Raw genomic sequence first — 8,213 nt, 5'->3', positions numbered from 1 at the left:
AAGTCTGCAGTAAAGTGCACCGAGAAGCAGGCCATAAACAATTTAGCTAAAATATTGACAAGCTTAATAAAGCATATTAGTTCCTTCCCTGTAGGTAGAAAGTTCTTTTTTTTCTCCTTGGGATACAGAGAGGGCAGCAGTGACAGTCTGAGTGGAACACGAGCAGTGCCCAGGGGTGAAAAGCAGAGATGTCCCAGCAGGGCTGCTCTTCCCTTTTAAATAAAGAGTTGTGGAATCCAGTGGATTGCATGGATAACGAGTGATGGAATCCTGACCTGGTGTGGGTGGCCTGGGAAGATGGGGGTGTTATTTCTGCCCCCACAGCTCGCACAGCCCCGGGCTAACAGCAAGAGCTGCAGTCAGAATGTGAAGGAGCAGGGGGAGGCAAGAGCAGCATCAGCATGGGCAGGTCAAAGCAGCAAGAAGTCAACCCAGGCCAGGGAGGAATTGAGACTCAGCGTGTGCCCAGGCAGATTTGGAGCCTGCCCACACCTCAGAGGTGCCCAGCTGGGAGCTGGAGATGTCAGGGGCACTCTGAGCCCCAGCTCCAAACCTGCTGCTGGAAGCTGCTGAGCACAGAGTTGTTGTTTTTTGGGTTGGTTTCCTTTTTTTTTTTGTCTTGAAAACACCAAAGAGATGAGCAATTGAAAGAGTAACCAGCATAGTTCACTGCCTCTTTAGAAATGCCTGGTGGAATCTCAGCCAGCAAGGGAAAAGGGCTTGGGATGAGAAGTGCTGCTGGTGCCAAGTCCAGCGAGAGAGTTCTGGCACAGGGGTGGTGAAAGCATCCATCCCTCTCACACTTGCCCGAGAGGGGAAAGAAAAACTGACAAAAAAGGGAAAAGAGAGGGAAAAAAAAATAAAGGAAAGAGGGGGGAAAAAAGAGAGAAAGAGAGAGGGAGGGAACAGCAAGTCAAAGTGATTGGAATAACTCAGCTCACTGTAGCCTGTCCAACAACAGCCCTGGCGGATCATAAAACAGCCTCTCACATCCATGTGGTTTTTGCTGCTAGGAGACAAGGTACAAAACACACAGCCTCACGCCAGGCTCTATAAAACCTTATATTCCCCCTCAGACCCCGAGTTCATCTGAAGAATTTGCATCACCTAATTAGAACCAAGTTTTAAAATAATCAAAAATAGTAAAGTAGAAAAAAACTGAATAGCCCCTTTCCTTTCTCTGCCCCCTTCTTGTGATTTTAGTTACCATAAAAGTTGAAAAGTACCTTTCTGACTCTTTTCCGGGCAGAGTTTCCACACAGAGGCTTTGCTGGCAGTTTTAACTCTCTGAACACATTTGAAGGCTCAATCCCTTCTCCCTGTGGTGCCCACTCAGGTGTGCCCTGTTCTGCTGCCTCTGTGGTGGGAGCTGCTCACCTGTGAGGCACAAGGAGCCCTCAGCTGCTCTTGGCACCTGTACACTTGTTTTTCTGCCCAGAGAGCGGGAAGCCAATCTTTGCTATCCCAGACACTGCCGTGATGTTTCTCTTTTATTTTCACTCTTTTTATATCTTTATGTTCACCCCTTTCAGGGGGTGAAACCAGCGGTGCAGGTGCATAAACTGGTGTTGTCTCCTTGTAACAAAGACACCCCCAACTTACCTAAGGAACTTCTCCAGAGAGTTTTCAGTTTCCTTTGGTGGGAATACAGAATCCCTGCTGTACCATCCCACTGAGGGCAGAGCCCCACACGCTGCCCTGCAGGACAGAGCTGCGGCAGGGCAGCAGAACATGTTAGAGATAAACAGGATAAACAACCTTGAAACCAACACAGATGAATTATGGCTTTTCTTTGGCAGTGGGGCTGAAGGACAGAGACTTTTTACAATCTCAGAATCATCAACACCTCAGATTCTGATGGATCCTGTGCTCACAGGATGGGAGGGGAAAGAGGTCAGTTCCTGACAAGCAGCTCAAAACAAACCCATTGTTCTGGGGGAGGCTGTTGTCCCTCTTTCAGCAGGTCTTACCTGGAAAATCCATCTGCCCCTTGCCCTGCCCTGGCTCCATGGGCAGAGCTTCCCCAGGAGCCTCCCTCACCTGCCAGAGGAGAAGCAGCAGCTCTGAGCTGGTGTCTGCAGGAGGACAGATGCCCTGGACTGAGCAGGGCAGAGCCCTGGGACCCACTCTGCTTTTGGATTTTGTGACCTGCGTGTGTCCTCCTGGACCTGCCCTGCAGGGACACACAGCAGGATTAGAAACCCCACCAGCCCAGACACGTGCTGCTTTCTGACCTCCACACCTTCCCCACCACCTGCTGTCACCTTCTGCAAAGCCTAAAGGGACAGACATTTTTCTAGAAGAATGAAAAAACCAACATCCAGGCCTTTGTACATCAGAAAAAAACTCCAAATATTTTCCTTGCCTCGGTGAAAAGAGTCTGGGTTGTCTCACACTTTTTCCAGGGCTTATCTGTAGGATATTTCAGTTCTGAGCAGAGCTCTTGTCCTGGATTTTGCAACCTAATACAGACTGTAGCCTAATAAATGATGCTGAACCGGAGTTTTCTGCCATGTCCACGCTGCCCTTGCATGCCAGCACCCAGAGCTGGTGCAAAAAGAGGTTTCACAGAAATCTTTTACACAGAATAGCTGTTTAACAAATCCCTGCAGACCTCAACAGCAGAGAAAGGGCCCTGCAGAGCCCAGGGGTGCTCAGAAAGTGAAACCATTCTGCTCCCCAAAATGCTGCTCAGGGAAGCAATGCTGAGAAGGGAACTTCTCGCCAGGGCTGATTTATGGCAGGCTCGGCTCACAGCCAGCTGGAACTCCCCAGCCTTTGGAGAACCATGGAAGTGAAATGCTGAGGAAGTTGGACATCCTCTGGAAGAGTCAAGTGAAAACAAAGCGCAGCCTTTATAAACACGGTGCGTGTACACTCTTCAAAGAGACCCTTTCTGCTGCCTTTTGGCTTTGGGTCTGATGCTGCTGGCCAGAAAGGCTGGTTGGGAGCAGGAATTTGGGATCTCTTAAAAATGACAGTATTGGAAAAATGTTGAAATGTTGATATTTCCCACCAAGTGAAAGTTTTGGTTTCTTTTTTTGGTCAGGATCCATCAAACGCTATAATTTTCCTTCTTTTAAAATAATATCCATATTTGATATGATTGTGTGAGCATGATTCTTCCAGTGTTTAAAAGGAACATGAAAAGAGAAGGAAGGAAAAAAATCCCAAAGGCCCAAGACTGTTTTTATTTACGATCACGTCCATGGGCCACTCTTTGTCTAGACAGCTGGTATCAGCATCTGAAGCTGTCCTGGAATCTAAAATACCATTTACCTACAGGGGAAATAAAGCCCTGGATTAAACAGTCCATAAAAATAACCTGGGAATTGACATGGGGCCCAAGGAGACCAGAGGTAACAAGATCTAGAGCAGGCATCTCTGTTTGTCTTGGCTGTAGGGATGTTTTCTCAGAAAACTAAACAACACAAAACAACTTCTCCTTCCCAGTAACCCTCCCTCTCCAAAATAATTTGGCTTTAGGAGAGTGTTTCCTTTTGCTTCTTCTCCTCCCACCTTTGTTTGATGCTTTAAGCATATCCCCCATCCACCACCCAGAGCAAAGGAGTTTCCAAACATTATTGACTGGAAAGTGGGACTGGAGTGGGGATCTTGGAGGATTCCCAATGTTTACAGCTGGCACTTGTGGCACACGTGCTTCAGGTCCGTCTTTCCTTGTGCTTGTGTTTGCTAACTGTGTTTTGAACTTGACAGTCAGGACTAAGCATGGCCTTCACTAGGATAAACTTGTTTTCCTCTCTCAGGTTGCCTGGCACTGGCACTAATCACAAGAATTTTTCAGCAAGCACAAGGGGTGTATCTTTGTCTACAAACAGCAAAGGCAAATAAAATAATTTTATGGTCAAACGGGTGGGGTGTTTGCAACCTAAACAAGCCTGAGAATCCCAAGACAAGCCGTGATTCATTTCCCAGTGAGTTTAGCTTGCAGTTTAGAAGAACTGAGCGCCAGCATCAAGCACCATCTCCCCAGCTGGGTGTTAAACAGCGTTTTCAGGAGGGATGGGCACTGGGAGAGCAGCTCTAACTCTGGAAGCAGCCAGGATGCAAAAAGGTTGTTGGTCAGGAAAAGCCTTTGACATGAATCCTTTAGCAGATGCCTTTGGCAGAGGTTCAGAATCACAAGTGGGGAGGGGAGGGCTTGGCCGTGGGGCTGCTGGAGCTCGGGGCTGTTGCTGGAGCTCTGTGGGTGCAGGCTGGGGTGAGCAGGGCAGCAGCACCCGGGTGATTTCTGGGGGTGCTCTCCCAGCGCCCCCAAAGGTGCTGGGTGCTGTGTGAGGGAAGCAGCACGCTGCAGCCTGCCCCGTTCCCCAATCCTCCCAGATCTCCTCCTTGCCAAATCCTCTTGGAGAGGCTGAGCAAGGAAGGCAGGCTGCATGTAAAAACACACTTGTGTACGTCCAGGCGTGCGGGGTATTGCCAAAGCGGACAGACTGTCCTGCCTGGGCCTGCCAGAAAAGTTGTGTTTTGTCCAGCGGAAAAGAAAACATCCTTTTCTCTTTGTGCTTTGGAATTTGTCTCTCCAGAGCCTGATCCCATCAGCAGAGTCCCTCTCCCTGTGGCCACTTTGGCCACCTGAGGCAGGGCCGTGGCCAGTGGACTCTGGCAGCAGTAGCCAGGCTCAGCTGGTCCCCTCGCCCTTTTCAACTCCATTGGCATTTCCCTGGTTTTTTAAGGCAAACAAACCAGCCAGATGGAATATGAAGAATCACCTTGTTTCGAACAAAAAGGATCCTGTCACACAGCACTTCACTTTGGAGCAGGCAGCTGGCATCTGTGAGAGCATTAATTGAAAACATTCGTGCTTATCCAAGCAGGATGCATCCTAAGGACCTTCACTGGCCATTCTTCCAGCTTTTCCTTTACAGTCAGTTGTAAATTCCATTTCTGGCATTCTGTAAATCTAACTTTCACAAAGAGCACACGTGAAACACCCCAGAGCTCACTGCTGGGAGGGTTTGCTGTGTCAGTGGTGTCACCCAACACCACAGCCAATAATCCTGAAATCTCTGTACCACATCAGAATGAAAAATAGGCAAGTGTCAGCCTCAGTGATCAAATTTCCTCACTTGTCTGTTGATTCCCCGTGTTCCCATATAGCTCGTTAAACAAAACAAACCTGTAGAGAAAGAGAAGGTTTGACATGATTAACTACCTATGCTGGTAGTGTGTGCAACCCACCCAGGTGTCTAGACAGTTTGAAAAATACAGATCATATGTGGGAGTAACAGCTGGTACTCCTCAAGTCTCTCTGCTGGACCTCAGATTAAGTAGAAACAGACCTTATCAATATTAGGTGGTTCTCTCCCAAAGAAAACATCCAGTCTGTGGCAGGAAATTCAGTTACTGCTTCGGTGATGGCACTTCACCTGAGCCTACCAGAGATTTCTGCACTCTCAAGGTCCTGTTCTGAGAAAAGTGAGATAACAAAAAGTCCAGACCCATTTCTATTGTGGGAAACCTTCAGTATTTTTTTATAAAAGGCAAAAAAACACCAAAAAAACCAACACCTGTGTCCCACTAGATTCCAGTTTAGGCAGGTGTTTTTGCCTGCCCATGTATCTTTTAAAAAAATAAGTTGGAGATCCTGTTTGCTTGTGCAGGCTTTGGACTGAAATTTTGTTAGGTGCTCCTAAAAAATGGCTTAATAAGAGATTCTGAGAGGGAACAACGACAGGCTCTGGTAAGAACAGGCATTGCAGCACTGCTCAGGACAAACCAGGTGCTCTCTAGAGGATTACCCAAAAGTGGCTCCTCTGTCTTGGCCCACGTCCCACCAACCCCTCGGCACAGCAGAGCCACCCTTGGCCATGAGCTGCAGAACAGCCCCAGTGTGGACAGGAGTCCTCTGATTATTAAAGGATGTGTGTGAGCAAAGTGAAAAGTTGCAGGTTAACCCATTTAATGAGGATTCCAGCCCGGGATGCCCCACGAGTACAGGATGGGGTTTCCCAGAGTGGGAGTGGGGCAGAAAGCCAGGGAGGTGCCTCTAAACAGGATGGCAAATGGGACTGCTCCCAGTTAACAGATTTTACACAAACTGTGTCCCAAGGCCAGGCAAACACCCAGGAAATCCCAAGGTCTTCCCTGTTGGGCAGGTATCTCTCGTCTGCTGGAGTCAAATTTGTCACAGTTCAGGAAAAACACAAAGGTCTGCCCCACTTTGTTGTATTTGAGAATTTATCATCCCTCTGATGGGGGGAATGAGATTTATAACTCAGCTCCAGCCCAAAGGCTGCCCTGGGCTGTGGCTGCTCACCAAGGGCTCAGCTCAGGCCCTGGCTGCTGTCATTGCAGGAGGCTGTAAATCACCTGGGCTGTAAATCAGCTCATTTTCACCCAGCAGCGTGTGAGCAGAGCAGTGTGCTGCTGCTCCCAGCAGAGCCCCCAGCACAGCTGGCACTGAAATCCCCAAATTTCTACCTGCCCGTGCCAGGCGCAGGGTGGGCAGGCAGCACCGGGGTGCCACAGGAACAGAACTCACAGGGCAGCCCCAGCACCGCTGGAAGAGCAATCTGTACAAGAGGCAGACAAAACATCTGGCAGCTGCTTCAAATAGTTTTCTGTCTGAAGGGCAGACAAGCCCGCAATAGTTTCGAATGAAAACATGTGCAAAGGCAGGATCAGTGTTTCAGTGTGTTTTGTGTGAGCATTGAATGGGTTTTGTTTCTTTCAGCGCTGTTTTGTAAGCCAAGAAAGGCTGTGCTTTGGGTTAGGTTTTTAATTTTAATAAACTCTACTAAATAAATCATTATATTTCCTTCTCCAGTCAAATGCAACTCTGGCATGGGATCAACAGCATTAGCTCTGCATAGGAAGCGTGTGGGAGAGAAGAGGGCAGAGTCTAGGAACTGTTTTTCATAATTGTCTTACCTTATGCAGGAGAAAAGGTGTGACTGCCAAAATAAGTTCTTAAAAGTGTGACGCACGTTCTTTCAAGTTCCCACGTCTCAGGCCCAGGGAAAAGGGAAAATTGCCTTGATACTGGCAGAGGACCCGAGGCACAGAGGGGTGGCTGGGCTCCAGCAGGGAAGGGGCTTGAGTTCAGAGAGAAACCCTCAGTCCTGCAGACAAAGGAGAGAATTGGCAGCTGCCTTCCCCTGCCAGTGCTCCTGTCCTGGCACGGGCACAGCTTTGTGCAGGAGCAGAACCTGCACCCAGGACAGCTTTCCCTCCTGAGGAGAGCAGGAGGAGCTGCCAGAGAAGGATGCCACATTTCCTCAGCAGCTCCTGGACCCTGCACTGAGCACTCCTCCCCTCGCAGGCTTTCCTGGACACAAATCCCTCTCCCAGAGCTCCAGCTCACGGGAGGGAACAGAAGCACTGGGATGCCAGTGTTCTCCCAGGGTGGCTCCAGCACAGGCAGGCAGCTGGCAGGGCCAGGAGCCTCCCAAAAACAGGAGCAGCTCCATGTGGAAAGCTCACGAGCCAGCACAGGAGGAGGAGGATGCTGGCAGGGCAGCAGGGGTGCCTTTCAAGGCAGTCCTGACACAACCTGCAGCTTTTTCTGCTCCTCACAAAGGCAGAGATCTGCCTGCCACGCTGCCAGGGAGGCAGGAACAGCAGAGCTGCCCTGATTTATTAGGGCCTGCTAATCTGTGATATCATTTGTTGATCCCATCAGGGCCAGTCCCAGCTCATGGCTTCCTCCCCGTTGCCACGGCGCTGTACATAAACACTGCAGGCTCCCAGCCCCGAGCAGGTCATTTGTTTCAAATATTCCATGCAGCTGGAACACGAGGCTGTTTGGGTGTCTGGAGCTGAGCATGAACTAATTCCTGAGCTCTGTGCACCCTCCAGCCACTCCCAGCCCCAACTGCGAGGGAGCTGGGCAGAGCAGGCACAAAGGCAGAGCATCCTGCAGCAAACCACAGCTGGGATCCCTGCCTTGGCTGGGTGGTGAAGCTCAGCAGCTACAAACCCTCCTCTTCATCATGTGCTTTTCCACAGGTAAGAGACACCCAAAAGTTAAAAAAACAAAAAAAACCAAATCTTGTCCTGACTGGAGACAAGAGGCAAGAAAGCACTTGCCTTTTTTTGAGCCCTCCCTCCCCACCACCCTGTTAGTGCACACCTTTTAGATGCCAGCTTTAAACTGTTTTTCTTCCAAGCACAGACAATGCCCCTGCTCTGCCTGTCTGGGCAGGCTCCTTGGGAATAAACTCACTGCTCGTGTAGAAACAAAGTACAGA

Source organism: Taeniopygia guttata, chromosome 21 (assembly GCF_048771995.1).
Source record: "Taeniopygia guttata chromosome 21, bTaeGut7.mat, whole genome shotgun sequence".
Classification (NCBI taxonomy): Eukaryota; Metazoa; Chordata; class Aves; order Passeriformes; family Estrildidae; genus Taeniopygia; species Taeniopygia guttata.
Note: the sequence above shows the minus strand (reverse complement) of the source record.